Genomic DNA, 19,692 nt, shown 5'->3' on the forward strand with positions numbered 1-19,692 from the left:
CAGTTCCTAAAATGGACAGAGGTGTCAGTAGAGAGCATTATGGTCAGACAGAAAGGAAATTCAAAAAGAAAAGAACTTCCTGTGGAGCATACAGCAGCTGATAAGTAGGGAAGAATTAAGATTTGTAAATCGAAATAATTTAAAAATCTGTTTAACTTTCTGGCACCAGTTGATTTAAATTTAAAAAAAATATATGTTTTCTAGGGGAGTACCCTTTAACCTATTTTACCTGTTTAATGTTCAAAAGGGGTTCTGCCTTTTATTTGTAAAAAAAAAAAAAAAAAAAAAAAGGAAGTGTGATTAATAATTGATCTAGTTTTTTTTTTCTAACCAAACTCTATAACCTCAAACTGGAAAAACTTTCGATTAAACAGTGCACAAAAAATAATCCACATCTTTGATTAGAATATTTTCACAGAAGTTAATATACACATAGTTTATCAGCATTGTCAAACACCGAAACTTAAGACCCTTGAAAGAGCCCTTTATGCTTATTTAAGTATATCTAGCTAGTAGCTTAAGAAAACAGACTCTAAAAAGGAACATTATTCCGTCTGACTATAATGTAATCAAATAAAATGTAATTCATACTTGATATTACAAAAAGGAATTGTCTGAGAGCCAAAAGACTGAATAAATCTATACCCAAGCTTATTAGTCTTATCGTGTTTGTTCCTGTTATGAATCAATGCAGGAACAAATAGACAAGAAGGAGAGATAATTTACAGCTAATCAGAGTTGTAAAGCTGCCACCAGTTCAGCAATATAAACCACAAGGACAAAATAAATATGGGGAAATATAGAGCGAAACATTTGATTTAACTATTCGCGTCTGATTCATTTCAGTTATTTGCCAGTAGACTGGAATGATTTCTGGCACGCTGCTATCCATGCTGTTACTTGTATGAATTGGACTGTGTAAAACTGTCATGCTTATTGTCGATCTATGTAGTTTCTAAAAGGTTGCAGAATACTCAATAGGAAACATTTCTCAGCAAATATAAAGGTAGGCTGCTGTTTGTTTGGAACTTTATCAAATATTAGAGGGGAAATGAGGCTGGACGGAGATCAGCTGATCGCTGAAGTGGCCGATAGAGAGGGGTCACATGTGGCTACCTGTCGCAAAAAGCCACTTTTGCTATCAGTTGATCACCTGCTGGCTTTGTTTACAAATGGGGTGTATATTAGACATGTGTTTGATAAATGGTGCGTCGTTTTAAAGGAGTATTCCGGGCAAAAACATTTTATCCCCTTTATCCCCAAAGGATAGGGGATAAGATGTCTGATCACGAGGGGCCCGCTGCTGAGATCCCCCACGATCTCCCTGCAGCACCCGCATTCTATGCAGGTGTTGAATCTCCAGTTTCAGAAACCTCCGGGTTTTCAGGACTGGGGACGTGACGTCACGCCACGCCTCCTCCATTCATGTCCCATAGACATGAATGGAGGGGGCATGGCGTGACGTCACGTCCCCAGTATCGGAAACACGGAGGTTTCCGAAACTGGAGATTCAACACCCGCATAGAATGCGGGTGCTGCAGGGAGATCGTGGGGGATCTCAGCAGCGGGCCCCCCATGATCAGACATCTTATCCCCTATCCTTTGGGGACAAAGGGGATAAAATGTTTTTGCCCGGAATACTCCCTTAATAAATGTCATATCACATGACTCTAAGCATGCCAATTTAAAGTAAAACATAGACATAAATCTCTTAAGCTTATTGGTTATGCTATGCACCTAATTTATAAAATAAAATGAAAACTTATACACATTGTATAATGTGGTGTTTAGAAGGGGGGGGGGTCACTTAGAATTTTTTCTCTTCTGTTTTTGGTTTTCAGTTAAAAGGGGTTTTCCAGCAGAAAAAAAAGATTTTTTCAAATCAGCTGGTGCCAGAAAGTTAAACAGATTTGTAAATTACTTTTTTTTTTCAAAATATTATCTTTCCGGACTTATTAGCTGCTGTATGCTCCATAGGAAGTTGAGTAGCTTTTTCCAATCTGACCCTAGTGCTCTCTGCTGCCACCTCTGTCCACCTCAGGAACTGTCCAGAGGAAGAGAGGTTTGCTTTGGGGATTTGCTCCTACTCTGGACAGTTCCTGACACAGACAGAGGTGTCAGCAGAGAGTACTGTGGTCAGACTGGAAAGAACTACATAACTTCTTCTGCAGCATACAGCAGCTGATAAGTACTAGGGATTAAGATATTTAAACAGAAGTAATTTACAAATCTGTTTAACTTTCTGGCACCAGTTGATGTGAAAATTTTGTTTTCCTCCAGATCCCATTGCATAAAATGAGCCCTTTATTCAGCCCACTCTGTGTACACAAAAAAACTAAATAAATAAAATAAAAATAAAAACATAGGGGTCAAAATAGGACAATTTTAACCACTTAAAGGGGGTACTCCCCTAGAAAAATTTTTTTTAAATCAACTGGTGCCAGAAAGTTAAACAGAGTTTTAAATGACTTCTATTAAAAAATCTTAATCCTTCCTGTACTTATCAGCTGTTGTATGCTCCACAGGAAGTTCTTTTCATTTTTAATTTCCTTTTTGTCTGACCACAGTGCTCTCTACTGACACCCCTGTCCATTTTAGGAACTGTCCAGAGTAGGAGAAAATCCCATAGCAAACCTATCCTGCTCTGGACAGCTCCTAAAATGGACAGAGATGTCAGCAGAGAGCACTGTGGTCAGACAGAAAGGAAATTAAAAAATAAAAGGACTTCCTGTGGAGCAGACAATAGCTGATAAGTACAGGAAGGATTAAGACTTTTTAATAGAATTAATTTACAAATCTGCTTAACTTTTCTCCCTCTTACATATCTGCCACCCACCCATTGAAACACACCTGTGATCCTTTCCATGCAATAGACCAGTGTTTTCTGACCAGGGGGCCTCAGCCTCCCCATTGCCCCCCCCCCCCCCCGCCAAGTATGCCAATAATACCAGCATACAAGGAGAAATATTATCACCATACATATTACCAGCGTACTGTTACTGACCAAATCCTCTATACTGGGACCAATATTACCAATAATAATACCAGTACCTGCTACCTCCGCACATCTCCCCACTGCTTAGACAGACTGTGACACACAGCCAGAAGAGCACTCCACAGCCTTTTTCCCACCTGCACATCTACCACCCGCCTGTGCCGCACATATGCCACTCGTACTGAACATTTACCACCCACCTGCTAACTATTGCAAGACTACAACTCCCAACATGCCCTTACAGTCAGGACATGCCTGGGGTCATAGTCATGCAACAACTAGCATGCAAATGGTAGATGTGCAGCGTGGGCCAGTAAGAGAAAGGCTGTGGTGCGCTCTTCTGGCTGTGCTCCACAGTCTGTCTATGTGGAAGGAAGCAGTGCGGAAAAAATGAATCCCTGTCCTGTGGCGAGAGAGCGAGCAGGTAGCGGGGTTGGAGTGAAAGGGAGCGGGGAGGGAGACAGTGTCCCTGTAGTCACATTCAGCTACGGGAAGGCAGTTTTCTTCATTACATCGGTGTCTAAGTGAGTAGGGGCATGGAGGAGGGGGGGACTGAGGGGTTAGGGGTAGTAGACTTGGGGTTACTTGGGACTGACTGTCAGTCCTCTCCTGTTTCTTTGCCAGAGCTGCTGCAAGGGGGAGCAGTGAGGGCCAGGCCCACTGGGAGCTCGGGCCCCTTACTGTGGTACTAGCTGTACCCCCCTGATGGCGGCCCTGACAAACATTATATTATGACTATCTTTATGGCCCCTGTAGTATAGACAAATTAAATTAAAAAAAACTACCCCTTTAAAGCCACAGCCTATTTTAAGGACACAAGAAATGTTCACTTTTGCATTTTTTTTTCCTCCTTGCCTTTAAAGAGCCATAACTCTATTTTTCCCACCCACAGAGCCATTTGAAAGATTGTTTTGTTTGCATGACAAATTGTACTTTGTAATAACACCTTTCATTTTACCATAAAATGTATGGCACAACCAAACACATATTATTTGTGGGGGGAAATTAAAAAGAAAACCTAAATTTTGCAGGTTTTGGGGGGTTTCCTTTTTACACAGTGCACTTTACGGTAAAACTGACATGTTCTCTTTATTCTGTGGGTCAATGCAATTAAAATGACATCTATGTTTACATGATTTACTATTATTATGCTGCTTTTAAAAAAGATAAACTTTGAAACAAAATAAGTTGGTTTAAAATAACCCTATTCTGACCCCTATAACTTTTTTATATTTTCCTGTATACGGGGCTGAGTATGAAGGACTATTTTCTGTACTGTTATCTGTAGTTTTCATTGGTACCCCTTTTTATTCCTGACTTTTTGACTTTTTGATTCCTTTAGATTTTTTTACTTTTTGATTCCTTTTCTTTTTGGATGTAATGTGTAAAAATTAAAAATATGAAATCATGTGAAAAGAATTTATTTTTAATCAGGGAGGGACTTATTCACATTTATTTAAAAAAATTAAATTTGCCCACAAAAGTTCCCACAGAGGACTATTTATATCAATCTATTAAATGATTTTACTGTTCAGTGCAATGCAAAGGCATAGTAACAATCTGTAATGTTGACATTCTACTTTTAAGGTCTGCCAGATCGTCTGTGGAGCTGGTAAGTAGGGTTCCGGCCACCATCCTGACTAATCTGACCCCTGCGCAGCAGGAGGTCCGATGAATCTCTGTACACCCCCCTTATACATTAGATGCCATGATCAGCATACCTAAGGACTTGCCTACCTATAGGGGGCTACCTTCCTAAGGACACATCTAACTACTGGGGAGGGCATATGTGGTGGTCTGACATGTGGTAATCTGATTAGTGGCAGCACATTGCTGCCACTTTGCAAAGTGTATTGCATTATTTGCAATTATTCCACTTGTGGCTTCTAAAAAAAAATGCAGGCGGTTATTACAATGCGTTTTTCTATCACAGTTCAGGAAAACAATACTTAGTTACAGCATGTGAAGAAAATATTAAGAGGTGTTAGATTCCTTTGGCTGCTTGGAAAGTCATTCTAAATATCAGACAGATGGATAGGTCTGATTGAATTGCTGCTCCTAGATACAGATTGCCTTGAGGAAATGATCTCATATTTTTCACGTACAATTTCAAATATTGGATTTTGTTAATTGACACATCTTATATTCTTTCAAAAGGTACATGAAGCAAAAAAACTCAGCGATTTCTTCCCGCTAATGTCAATTACGCCATAGCAAAAATAACTTGCTAAATGCTTCTACAAAGCTAAGCATCCAGGGGCCCATAGCAACCAATCAGATCGCTTCTTCCAATTTTCACAGGCCTTCCCAAAAATGAAAGAAGCGATCTGATTGGTTGCTATGGGCAACTGGGCAAGTTTTCCTCTGCACAGTTTTTGATCAATCTCCTCCACAATGTACAAAATGTACAAACTATATGACCGTCATATAAAATGGTAAATTTCTTTTTATGACAGATTTCTATTTACCCTTAACCAATTCGATGTTTACAGCAATGAGCAAAGAGAGTCTTTTTTTTTTTTTTAATCAACTGGTGTAACGCCGAGCGCTCTGGGTCCCGCTGCCTTCCCGGAGCGCTTGCGGCGTCCCTCGGTATGCAGCACTCCGGTCAGCGCCGCTGACCGCGAGCGCTGCTCCTCTGTCACCAGAGGGGACGCTATCCGTGGGACGGGACGTGCCCCCTCACGGATCGCGTCCCATGTCACTTACCACACGCCTGCTGTTTTTTCCCGGCGTGCGCGGCCCCGCTTCCTAGGGCGCGCGCGCGCCACCTTACTAACATTTAAAGGGCCAGTGCACCACTAATTGATGCCTTGCTCAATCTGTGTAAAACACATAAAAAAAAACTCCCCCTTCCTGTCCCTGCCGGATCTTGTTGCCTTGTGCCCTGAGAAAGCTTTTCTGTGTGTATCCCTAGCCTGTGTATCCAGACCCCTTGCTGTGGCCCCTGACTACAAACCTTGCCGCCTGCCTTGAACTTCTGCTACGTCTGACCTCGCCTTGCCTTGTCCTTGTGTACCGCGCCTGTCTCAGCTGTCAGTGAGGTTGAGTCGCTATCGGGTGGAACGACCTGGGGGTTACCTGCCGCAGCAAGTCCATCCCGCTTTGCGGCGGGCTCTGGTGAAAACCAGTAACCCCTTAGATTCCGTTCCCCTGGTACGGCCCACGCCATCGCCTCACTGACACAGAGGATCCACTCCCGTGTCCTCCCCGCATACCAGTCCGGACCCTGAAAGTAGATCCGGCCATGGATGAGGTGCCGCTGCCAAGTCTCGCTGACCTCACCACCGTGGTTGCCCAGCAGTCTCAGCAGATCACCCAACAAGGACAACAGCTGTGGCAGTTGGCTGCCATGCTCCAGCAGCTTCTGCCTCCACAGCCTCTACCATCTCCTCCGCCAGCTCCAGCATCTCCTCCACTACGAGCTGCCGCTTCTACCTCTAGAGTCCACCTGTCTCTTCCTGAGAAGCTGTGCCGTGGGTTCCTGTCCCAATGTTCCCTGCACCTCGAGATGATGTCGGACCAGTTCCCCACAGAATGGTCTAAGGTGGCTTTCGTGGTTTGTTATCTGGAAAGGCCTTGTCCTGGGCCACACCGCTTTGGGACCACAACGAACCTGCCACGGCTTCTGTCCAGTCCTTCTTCTCTGAAGTACGCAGTGTCTTTGAGGAGCCAGCCCAGGCTTCCTTAGCCGAGATGGCTCTTCTGAATCTCGTTCAAGGGAGCTCTTCAGTGGGCGAATATGCCATACAGTTCCGCACCCTCGCCTCTGAGCTCGCCTGGAACAATGAGGCCCTCTGCGTGACCTTCAAGAAAGGTTTATCCAGCCACATCAAAGATGTTCTCGCCGCATGAGAAATTCCTGCTACCTTGTCTGAACTTATCCACTTGGCCACCCGCATTGATATGCGTTTCTATGAAAGACGCCAGGAGCTCCGGCAGGAAAAGGATCTTGTTCGCACCAGGCGGTTTCATCGCTTGGCACCTCTCTTCCAGAGTCCTCTGCAACCTATTCCTGTGCCTCCCGCCGAGGAAGCTATGCAAGTGGATCGGTCCCGCCTGACCCAAGAAGAGAGGATTGGCCGCAGAAATGAAAATGTATGCCTGTACTGTGCTAGAACTGAACATTTCCTAAAGGACTGCCCTGTTCGTCCTCCGCGTCAGGGAAACGCATGCACCTAGTTAACTTGGGAGAGGCGTTGCTAGGTGTGAATTCATCCTCTCCACGTCTGACTATACCAGTGCGGATTTCACTATCCGCTAATTCTTTCTTCTCTGCAGTGGCCTTCCTGGACTCAGGTTCAGCAGGAAACTTTATCGAAGCCTCACTCATCAACAGATTCAATATTCCTGTTACCCGTCTCATCAAACCTTTCTTCATTTCGTCTGTAAACGGAGAAAATCTGGCCTGCACCGTGCGTTACCGCACTGAACCCCTGCTCATGACCGTTGGTGCTCTCCATCAAGAAAAAATTGAATTCTTTGTTTTGCCTAACTGCACCTTTGAAATTCTTCTTGGCTTGCCCTGGCTCACACTCCTACCCTAGACTGGATCACTGGTGACATTAAAACTTGGGGCTCTTCCTGCCACAAACGCTGCCTTAAGTTTGCACCTACCAGCCAAGTCCCCATCGCTACACCATTGCCTGGCCATCCTAAGGTCTATCAGGACTATTCTGACGTCTTTTGTAAGAAGCAGGCAGAGGTCTTACCACCGCACAGACCCTACGACTGCCCTATTGACTTGCTCCATGGTACCACACCACCCCGTGGCAGAATCTATCCTCTCTCAGCACCGGAGACTCAGGCCATGGCTGAATACATTCAGGAGAATCTTAAGAGAGGTTTCATCAGGAAATCTTCTCCAGCCGGAGCAGGATTCTTCTTCGTTGCCAAAAAAGACGGATCTCTACGCCCTTGCATAGACTATCGTGGCCTTAACAAAATCACAGTAAAAAAACGCTATCCTCTGCCTCTCATCTCGGAACTCTTTGACCGTCTGCGCGGAGCAAAAATTTTTTACTAAACTTGACCTTAGGGGCGCTTATAACCTCATCAGAATTCGTGAAGGTGATGAGTGGAAAACCGCTTTTAACACCAGAGATGGCCACTTCGAATATCTCGTCATGCCTTTTGGACTTTGCAATGCCCCTGCAGTCTTTCAAGATTTTGTTAATGACATTTTTCGGGACTTACTGTATACCTGCGTTGTTGTCTACTTAGATGACATCCTAATTTTTTCCTCCAACCTAGAGGAACACCAGCTCCATGTCCGTCAAGTGCTTCAGCGCCTTCATGAAAATCATCTATACGCCAAATTTGAAAAGTGTCTTTTTGAACGCAGCTGTCTTCCTTTCCTGGGTTACCTAGTCTCCGGTCAAGGTCTTCAAATGGATCCTGACAAACTCTCTGCGGTGTTGGATTGGCCTCGCCCCTCTGGACTTCGTGTTATCCAGCGCTTCCTCGGATTCGCCAACTACTATCGTCAGTTCATTCCCCACTTCTCCACCATTGTTGCTCCTAAGAATTGTGGCACTAAGAAAAACGCAAATCCGAGGTCCTGGCCTTCCCAAGCGGATGAATCTTTTAATCACCTCAAGGCCGCCTTCGCCTCTGCACCAGTCTTGTCCAGGCCAGATTCTCTGAAGCCTTTTTTCCTTGAGGTTGACGCCTCCTCAGTTGGAGCCAGAGCAGTCCTTCTTCAAAAAACCGCTAAGGGAAAAAAGGTAACTTGCGGATTTTTCTCCAAAACTTTTTCTCCTCCTGAAAAAAACTATTCTATAGGAGACCGTGAACTATTGGCCATTAAGTTGGCACGTGAAGAGTGGAGACATCTTCTGGAAGGATCCCTTCATCCCATCATCATTTACACAGACCATAAAAATCTGTCTTAGCTTTAATCCGCCCAGCGGTTAAATCCTCGCCAGGCTAGATGGTCGTTGTTTTTTGCCCGTTTCAATTTTCAAATCCACTTTCGTCCTGCGGACAAGAATGTCAGGGCTGGTGCTCTATCACGTTCCACCGATGCCTCTGAATCCGAACCTCTTCCTCAGCACATCATACCTCCAGAGTGTCTAATTTCCTCTGCTCCCGTTTCTCTGGTGCCAATCCCTCCGGGAAAAACTTATGTTCCTCCACGTCTTCGCCTCCAGACTCTCAAATGGGGTCATTCCTCCCATCTGGCTGGTCAAGCTGGAATCAAAAAGTCCATACAGTTAATTGCCAGACACTATTGGTGGTCTTCCCTGGAGAAAGATGTGACCAATTTCGTAAGGGCCTGTACAGTGTGTGCACGTGACAAAACTCCATGCCAGAAGCCTGCTGGTCTTCTCCTTCCTCTGCCGGTGCCTGAACAGCCATGGTCCCATATAGCTATGGACTTCATCACTGATCTACCTTCATCTCATGGCAACACGGTCATTTGGTTGGTCGCTGATCGTTTTTCCAAAATGGCTCATTTTGTCCCGCTTCCGGGTTTTCCTTCTGCGCCACAATTGGCGAAACAATTTTTTCTGCAAATTTTTCGTCTCCACAGGCTTCCCACGCATATCGTCTCTGATAGAGGCGTTCAATTTGTCTCAAAATTTTGGAGAGCACTCTGCAGTCAATTAAAAATCAAATTAAATTTTTCCTCTGCTTATCATCCTCAATCCAATGGACAAGTGGAAAGAGTGAACCAGATTCTTGGTGGCTACCTGCAACATTTTGTCTCCTCCCGTCAAGATGATTGGGTCGACCTTCTGCCCTGGGCTGAATTCTCATACAATTTCAAAAAATCTGAGTCTTCCTCCAAATCTCCATTTTTTGTGGTGTACGGCCGTCATCCGCTTCCCCCTCCCAATTCCCACTTCATCTGGAGTTCCTGCCGTAGATGAATTGACACAAGACTTCTCCTTTATCTGGAAGGAAACTCAAAAGTCGCTCTTACTGGCCTCATCTCGCATGGAGAGACATGCTGATAAAAAGAGAAGAATTCCTCCTGTCTTTGCCCCCGGTGTTAAAGTGTGGCTCTCTGCCAAATACAACCGTTTCCGTGTCCCTAGCTACAAGCTTGGTCCTCGGTACCTCGGGCCTTTTAGAATCAAAAATAAAATCAATTCTGTCTCCTACAAGCTCCAGCTTCCTTCTTCTCTTCGTATTCCCAACTCTTTCCATGTTTCTCTTCTCAAACCTCTCATACTTAACTGCTATTCTCCCAAGGTCACTGTTCCTGCTCCTATCTCTGGATCCTCTGATGTCTTCTCTGTGAAAGAGATCCTCGCCTCCAAATTTATCCGAGGTAAAAGATTTTTTCTTATTGATTGCGAGAATTGTGGCCCCGAAGAGAGGTTTTGGGAACCCGAGGCCAATATCCTTGACAAGGAACTCATTTGTAAATTTCTGGGTTCCAAAAAGAGGGGGAGACCTAAGGGGGGTACTGTAACGCCGAACGCTTCAGGTCCCGCTGCCTCCCCGGAGCGCTCGCGGCGTCCCTCGGTATGCAGTGCTCCAGTCACCCGAGGGGACGCGATCCGTGGGACGGGACGTGCCCGCTCACGGATCGCGTCCCATGTCACTTACCACACGCCTGCTGCTGCTTCTTCCCGGAGCACGCGGCCCTGCTCCCTAGGGCGCACACCTCGCCTAAGATTTAAAGGGCCAGTGCACCACTAATTGGTGCCTGGCCCAATCTGTGTATCTAGTTTGCCGGGCCATCCATCTTCACTGCAGGGACCATCCAACATTAACGCTGCCGTCAGGGGTGTCCCTGCACATGGATGTCCCCGCACGGCGGCATCAATGCAGCATCACTTGTCTGGAGCTGGCCCGGAGCAGAGAAGAGGGCCTCCTAGTGAAGATGGATGGCCCAGACCGGCTCACCCTCCCCACCGGAATGTGGATGGTCCCTGTAGCTACTAAGCAACAGAACTGAGAGAACTGGGGAGGTGAGTAGACAACGAGGGGGGCCTATATGATGACGGAGGGGGTAGTCTGGATGATGGCAGGGGGATTTAGACTGGGGGTGATGATGACAGGGGGGGTTGACAGGGGGTGATGATGACAGGGGGGGATGATGTATTTTCCCCCCTAGGCTTATACTGGAGTCAATAAGTTTTCCCAGGTTTTGGGGGTGTAAGTAGGGGCCTCGGCTTATATTTGGGTTTGCTAATACTTAAGTATATACGGTAATATTTTTATTTTTTTATGATATTAACAATACAAATGACAATCACCAATAGGAGTGATAAAAAAGTATGCAAATTTAGCAGTCGACAAGTTATGGATAGACTTAGAAAATGCATTATACAGTATAGCAAGTTGCATGTGTCAAAGGCAACAATTTAAAGCCTCACTAATTTTTCCGCAGTCTCACTCTAGTCTGATCTACTCTTCAAAAACATACTTGGATATAAGTTATTTAGCTATTTATGAAAAATGTGCACCATTTTGATAAATTTGGCAAAAGCAACCATGACACACAGGCAAACGGCGGAAAAATTACTTTACTTACACATACAGTGATTAATTCCCCATACTCCATGTCATATAGTCTATAGTGAGTGAAAACCAATCCCTGCTCACCAGAGTGACTTTGGTCCTTGGTGACGTCACTATAGTAGGCCATGATTAGTCACCATGGTCATGTTGTCCGCATGGGCAATACATCAGTTTGGAGACTAGTAAACAGAAGCAGCGGGGGACCTAAATAACACAAAGCTAATATATTACGTGAATGGAATTATAAAAATTAGCCATTTAAGAAAAGTGCATTAACCTGACAACATAGTATTTATCTGTTCAGCGAATTAACTTTAAAGTCAAAAGGTTATCATAGAGGATTTGAAAAATGATCAAAGCTAAAATCTAATTTTAAATGGTGTTAAATGAAATGGGAACTACATAATTTCAGTCATCAGCAAAATGCACAGTACACAATGTGTAATCTCCTCTACAATGAAGTGACAATATTCCCTCAAACTGCTGTTACTAAACAAATCTCTCTTTAATAAGATCATGAATTCCAAATGTGTGGCTTGACCAAAACCAAGTAATTACAGATCAGCATGTTCAGCTCACATCTGCTTCAGGTAGAGGATTTGGAAAAACGCTCCATCGAGAGACAAAGCAGGTTGGAGTGTAAACTATAATTATCTGTATAATCTCTCTATGATGTCTATAATTACACGGGATGCTCCCAAATAGCAATTTATCTTTAAGAAATAAATTAACTATTAGTGATGCTTTGAAATCTACATTTTATGGTATTCTTGACAACTTGACTTTTTTACCTTGAATTTCACCATAATTAAGTGTTAGTTTTTTTTTTATTACTATTATTATTATTATTATTATATATATATATATTTTTTTTTTATAAAGCATATTCATTTTAATGTAATTGGCGTTTTAAGTTTAAATCTGGCAGCCATTACATGTATATAAGCTTTGCAGCAATTGTTTTGGCATCATTCTGTTGCCTTGGCAACATGCCATCTCCTAACGTCAGATTTAAATTTCTGGTGCTAAACAAGAACTCAAGAACAACAACAGTTGGTATGCTCTGTAATAAACAGGATTAAATAGAGAGAACATGGTTAAAGGGATATTCCCATTATGTACATATATGGCACGTTTACAGGATATGCATTAAATGTGTGATAAGTGCTGGTCCCACCTTTAGGCTCCTTCCTGTTGGCAGACTGGGGGTTGGATTCACTGTTGCAGCTATCCACAGTAAAGCCTATGATGGATAATGAAGTCTAGAGCAGGACAGTAGGAATTACTGAACCAAGAGAAAAACAGGAATTTTCTTGGGGTAGAAACGCTACATTGTTTTGCGTAGCATCTTTCTCCAATAAAATCCGTCTTTTCATGAAAATTGGATCCTGTGGTTCAGCACCCCAAGAAAAGTCCTGTTTTTCTCCTGGTTCAGTAATTCCTACTGTCCTGCTCTAGACTGCATTTCACCGGGGATCAAGTGCCCAAGCGCCAGAGGGACAAGGTGGCTGCGGATCCCAATATACAGGGTGGGCCATATATATGGATACACCTTAATAAAATGGGAATGGTTGGTGATATTATCTTCCTGTTTGTGGCACATTAGTATATGTGAGGGGGAAACTTTTCAAGATGGGTGGTGACCATGGCGGCCATTTTGAAGTTGGCCATTTTGAATCCAACTTTAGTTTTTTCAATAGGAAGAGGGTCATGTGACACATCAAACTTATTGGGAACTTCACAAGAAAAACAATGATGTGCTTGGGTTTAACGTTACTTTATTCTTTCATGAGTTATTTACAAGTTTCTGACCACTTATAAAATGTGTTCAATGTGCTGCCCATTGTGTTGGATTGACAATGCAACCCTCTTCTCCCACTCTTCACACACTGATAGCAACACCGCAGGAGAAATGCTAGCACAGGCATCCAGTATCCATAGTTGCAGGTGCTGCACATCTCGTATCTTCACAGCATAGACAATTGCCTTCAGATGACCCCAAAGATAAAATTCTAAAGGGGTCAGATCAGGAGACCTTGGGGGCCATTCAACTGGCCCACGACGACCAATCCACTTTCCAGGAAACTGTTCATCTAGGAATGCTCGGACCCGACACCCATAATGTGGTGGTGCACCATCTTTGCTGAAAAAACTCTAGCATTCCTAGATGAACAGTTTCAGTTTCCTGGAAAGTGGATTGGTCGTCGTGGGCCAGTTGAATGGGCAAAACAAATTTGGAACAGGACCCTCAGTTTATGCAGAAGATTTTGTTCAGTGATGAGGCAAACTTTTTTTTGAATGGTGACGTTAAGAAACAAAACCCCCGCTATTGGTCTGACACTAACCCACATTGGATAGATCTCTCCAAGACTGTTGGAACACAAAAATTGATGGTATGGTGTGGTATATGGGGTACAAAGACAGTGGGGCCATTCTTCAACAATTGAAACCTCAAGGCCACTGGATATGCAAAATTGCTACATGATGATGTGTTTCCCTCTTTATGCACTGAAGCTGGCACGTTCCCTGAGTTTTTCCAGCAAGATGGTGCACCACCACATTATGAGTGTCAGGTCTGAGCATTCCTAGATGAACAGTTTCCTGGAAAGTGGATTGGTCATAGTGGGCCAGTTGAATGGCCCCCAAGGTCTCCCGAGCTGACCCCCTTAGACTTTCATCTTTGGGGTCATCTGAAGGCAATTGTCTATGCTGTGAAGATACAAGATGTGCAGCACCTGAAACTATGGATACTGGAAGCCTGTGCTAGCATTTCTCCTGCGGTGTTGCTATCAGTGTGTGAAGAGTGGGAGAAGAGGGTTGCATTGACAATCCAACACAATGGGCAGCACATTGAACACATTTTATAAGTGGTCAGAAACTTGTAAATAACTCATGAAAGAATAAAGTTACATTAAAACCAAGCACATCATTGTTTTTCTTGTGCAATTCCCAATAAGTTTGATGTGTCAAATGACCCTATCTTCCTATTGAAAAAACAAAAGTTGGATTCAAAATGGCCAACTTCAAAATGTCCGCCTTGGTCACCACCCATCTTGAAAAGTTTCCCCCTTCACATATACTAATGTGCCACAAACAGGGAGTTAATATCACCAACCATTCCCATTTTATTAAGGTGTATCCATATAAATGGCCCACCCTGTAGTATAGAGTGTGGCCAGAGGCCTAACATGTAGCTTCAGGGCCCCAATAAAAAATCTGCAACAAGGCCCTGTGTTTACAGTGCACCATTTATAACACTAGTGTCTTCTTATGGGGAAAAGGTACCTTTTGGACCCCTTAGGCACCAGGGCCCTGGTGTGACTGCTTCCTCTGAACTCCCTATAGTTATGCATCTGAGTGTGGTTTTGCTTCTCATCTTGATGGACATGTATATTCTGGGCAACATAAATAGACAGATACTAAAACCACATAATGTAGTATAGTAACCACTGTAAATGGTTCTGATTTTATATTTGGGGTCTATTCACACATACAGTGTACTGTGCATATTTGATGTGCAGAAATTGAAGCTGCAGATTTTATGATGCAGATTTCAATTTAAACTAAATAACTGAACACAGCATCTTCTCTCCTAAATTGGAGGACTTATTTTACCGTTTCATTTGATCTTTTCCTTTACAGTTCTTCCACTGCATGCATCCTGTTAATAGCTTGTTAAAAAAAAAAAAAAAAAAAATCATAAAAAAATCATAAAAAGCAAAAAAAAAATAAAAAATTGAGTTGTATGACATAAATGTAAGAGGAGAAAACCAAAAGGAAACCTAGAAACCCCTGTTTTTCTGAAGGAACATAAGAGAGTGGTATGGTCTTCAGGGAACATTGATACGAGAACATTTCTTTCAGTCCCTTCTGCTTGTATTGCTTGCACCACAGAACATGATCTGATTATAATTTACTTTGAATGATCTAATCGCACGGCAATATGCATACTGTCTTCAATCATGTGTCTAATAACAGGTTTTAGACTGTTTAATAAATAACTCCACTTACTTCCTTCCATCTGGAAGACCAGCTGGCTTAAGTATTAACATCCACCTGGCACATACCTCATTTGTAAAATATCAGAGAACACAAGACACACTGTAGAAACAATTGACGAGATTACTGACATTGATTATAGCAATAAGCATCAAAAATGTGTCCATGATGGACATTCTGCGCTCATTTTGGATTGAGACGCAATCGGCATTTCTCGTCGTCAACGATGATTTTTGTCTTATTATCTTCTTGATAAAAACAAGATGTCTCCAAACAACAAAGTGGGATGGATAGGAGCGCTGAGACCAGGTAAAGACTTAAAAAGGTTTATTCCCACAATGCAACGTGTTTCGCGGTGACCCGCTTCCTGAGGAAGCGGGTCACCGCGAAACGCGTTGCATTGTGGGAATAAACCTTTTTAAGTCTTTACCTGGTCTCAGCGCTCCTATCCATCCCGCTTTGTTGTTTGGAGATATCTTGTTTTTATCGTGATTTTAGTCCAGCGGGAAGAAGCTGCGGAGACACCCCGATGATATACCCTGATCCATTGTTGTACTTGGACGTAGTACAACTTTATGGGGTAAGCACAGTTCACACATAGCGTTACCGATTTGTGCTTTTTTATTTCAGTTATTATCTTCTTGTCAATCTACAAACGGTGCATAAAACAACCTTTTAGCAGAACCATAGTAAAGAACCCTGAGAAATGGAAACAGGGAGGTAAAAACCACAGGCACAGTCGCTGAGCCTTAGTACTTGGGTCTATCTGTAATTAGTAGTTATACTGCAGTGACCGCATACAGGCCTGAAAGTGAATGCTCTATGTGTGTCAACTTAAGGAAACTTTACTATTTGTAATGTCCCCATATGAGTAACAGCATTCAGATTTATATTTGTAGATCGCAACTTCCATTTAGAGACCCTCTTAATGACTGCTATACCATTTGGAAGAAAAACAGCCAGTGCACATTCATATTCCTGATTTTTCAGCGCAAGAAATTTATTCCAGAAGATTCAATTATAGGTTACAGCTTATTTTATGAGGGAAAAAATGAATACTCCAGCTGAAAAGGTAATATATTTTTCTGTTACTTATACTAAGATGAAATGTGCCTGTCATATAGTATCTTACTGTACATTTTCTACAAATCTGTCTACAAAATATATTTCTAAAATTAAATATTGGGGTAGCTAACAGATATGAATACTTGTCTATCATCTATGTTTATTAACCACTTAATTTTCAACTGAATAAAGCAAGGCTAGCTGTCTATTTGCACCACAAAGTTCCCAAATGTCAGAATAAGAATTATATACTGTGAGATTTGTGGCATTTTATTACTAGTGCAGAATAAACTAAACCTAAAAAGGTCATTCCATGTGCACAACCTTTATCCATAATCCTCCCTATTATGGCATATAGACATAATAGAGGGAAGTGTCCTATCCTAAAGCCTCTCTTTTAACCAGACCAGAGAGCCACTTTCACTTAAAGGGGTACTCCCCTATCCAAAGAATAGGGGATAAGATGCCTGATCGCGGGGGTCCCACCGCTGGGGATTTTCCACGCCGCACCCCGTTAGAATCAGCCCCCGGAGCGTGCTTGCTCCGGGTCTGATTACTGGCGATGACGGGGACGGAGCATAGTGATGTCACACAGGGCGGAGCCGTGATGTCACTATGCTCCGTCCCCATGATCGCCAGTAATCAGACCCGGAGGGAGCACGCTCCGGGGGCTGATTCTAATAGAGTGCGGCGTGTAAGATCACAGGGGTACCCAGCGGCTGGACCCACGCGATCAGGCATCTTATCCCTTGTCCTTTGGATAGGGGATAAGATGTCTTAGCGTCGGAGTACCCCTTTAAGAGAACTAAACATGACCATGTCACATAGTTGAGCATTTATTCGAACAAATGCAATGTTGCACTATTTCTCCTCTATAATGCCCTGCATAGAAATGTGTTTCCTTTTCTAGCTATAGCATGCTGCACCCCCCTAGCCTCATGCTGGACTCTCATGCCACCTATGCACATGTTGGCCCCCAGGCTTCTTTATGGGTCAGTAAGTGCTGCCTAGGTCCACTCAGCTACGTGCCATTTCCAAAGACAACAATGCATTTCCAAGCACATTATGCTGAAAGAATGAACATGTTTATTCTTTCAAAGTAGTCGGGTGTTCGAAATTTCTGCCTCTAAAATTCGATAGTGTGGGTGGTGCAGCAGAATCCCAATGAAAACGATGGGAGGCTACTGCACAGTATTTTCCACAGCAAAACTCTGAAAATACATAGATTGAATGGGTTCTAACACTACTAAAGAAAAACAGCCACGGGAATATCTGCTAGAATAAGGTGGGGAATAGGAGTATAACACAGTACAGACAGGTGCTGGTGGTGAGGGATTCTTTTAATAAGGTTACAGGTAGGATAGTATGTTATAAAGACTAGTGTTATTGAACACTGCATCATTTTAATTGGATTTAACATATTAATAGGTTAATAGATTACTCGGAGGGGCTGGTGAGGACCCAATGGTCATAGTGCCTAAGATTAGAAGTTGGAAAAGCCTTATACATTATCTCAGGGACTTAAAGGGGTACTCCACTGGAAAATAATTTTCTTTTAAATCAACTGGTGCCAGAAAGTTAAACAGATTTGCAAATTACTTCTATTAAAAAATCTCAATCCTTCCAGTACTTATCAGCTGCTGTATAATACACAGGAAGTTATCTCAAGTGATCTCTGCTGACACCTCTGTCCATGTCAGGAACTGACAAGAGCAGGATAGGTTTGCTATGGGGATTTTCTACTGCTCTGGAGAGTTCCTGACATGGACAGAGGTGTCAGAGGTGGTCAGGCAGAAAGGAAATTCAAAAAGAAAAGAACTTCCTGTGTATTATATATCACCTGATAAGTACTGGAAGGATTGGTATTTTTTTAATAGAAGTAATTTACAAATCTGTTTAACTTTCTGGCACCAGTTGATTTAAAAGAAAATGTTTTTCAGTGGAGTACCCCTTTAAGCCTTAAGCTTAGGTTTGGGTTTTGGTCTGACTTTTCATTCCTCACTTGGATACAAGATGGGCATTAGATTGGAGAGGAGCAACTACAAATGTGGATGGAGATATAGTGTAAATTAAGAACATGGACATATCAATGTAAATTGTAATAAAACAATAGGTAGGAGTTAGAAAAGTTATTCTGCTCATAGATACTTGTGGAGTCACTATAGGTAGGAATATTTATGGAATAATCAATGAAGGAATAATAATATATGAGTAACCAAACCACAATGAGGTCATCAAGGGGCTTCAATTATTCAGATATAAAATAGGTATTGGTAAACCAAAGCCAGGAGCAGAGGCAAAATTTTTTTTAATCTTTTTATACAAGCTATCTCACTAGATGCCCATTTATGTTAAAACCATGCCTCATCTGTAAATCACATGACATCTAGAAAATGTGAATAGTCAATGACAAGAGCTTCAAACCAATTAGAAAGAAACATTGTACATAAAATTGCTGCAGTGACATTGGACATCCTTACCAGAGTCTTCAGCAGTATGGAGTATCAAGTTCTGTGCACTTGACCTCAAACAGAGGACACTTCCAGTGCATGCTATAGTGGGTTCCTGATTTTTATCAACTAAAATATGTTTTCACCAAATTTCATTAAAATTTATTCATTAGCCTTAGCTAAAAGCTATGGCAGCTTTTCTAGACCTTCAGTGAACGGGACATCCTGTACTAACTTTCTGTATGTTATGCTCCAGATTCTGACTTAGGGTAGGGTCACATGTAATGGATCCACAGCATATTTTACACAACAGATCCGCCAGCGACCCGACCCATAATGTGCCTCCAGCTGTTGACAACCCCCCTGCCCCCTGGCCTGCTCGCAGCGGCAATCCGTCTCTCCGAGCAGCCACACAGGGGCCTGCAAGTTGCAGAGTGCCCTCATAGTGTACTCAGACATTGCAGAGGGGGGGGGGGGTGTCAACAGCTGGAGGCACACTATGGGTCAGGTCACTGGCGGATCCATAGTGTAAAATACGCTGCGGATCCGTTACATGTGACCCTACCTTTACAAATATTGATGTCAATAAATGACCAAGACAATGTCATGTAAAAGTGGCCTTACAGACATTTATTGAAACACTTGTATGACATTGATCTAAATGTGTATACCATTTTTCTGCCATTGGTAGAATGGTTTGAAGAA

This window comes from Hyla sarda, chromosome 2 (genome assembly GCF_029499605.1).
Source record: "Hyla sarda isolate aHylSar1 chromosome 2, aHylSar1.hap1, whole genome shotgun sequence".
NCBI classification, from domain to species: Eukaryota; Metazoa; Chordata; class Amphibia; order Anura; family Hylidae; genus Hyla; species Hyla sarda.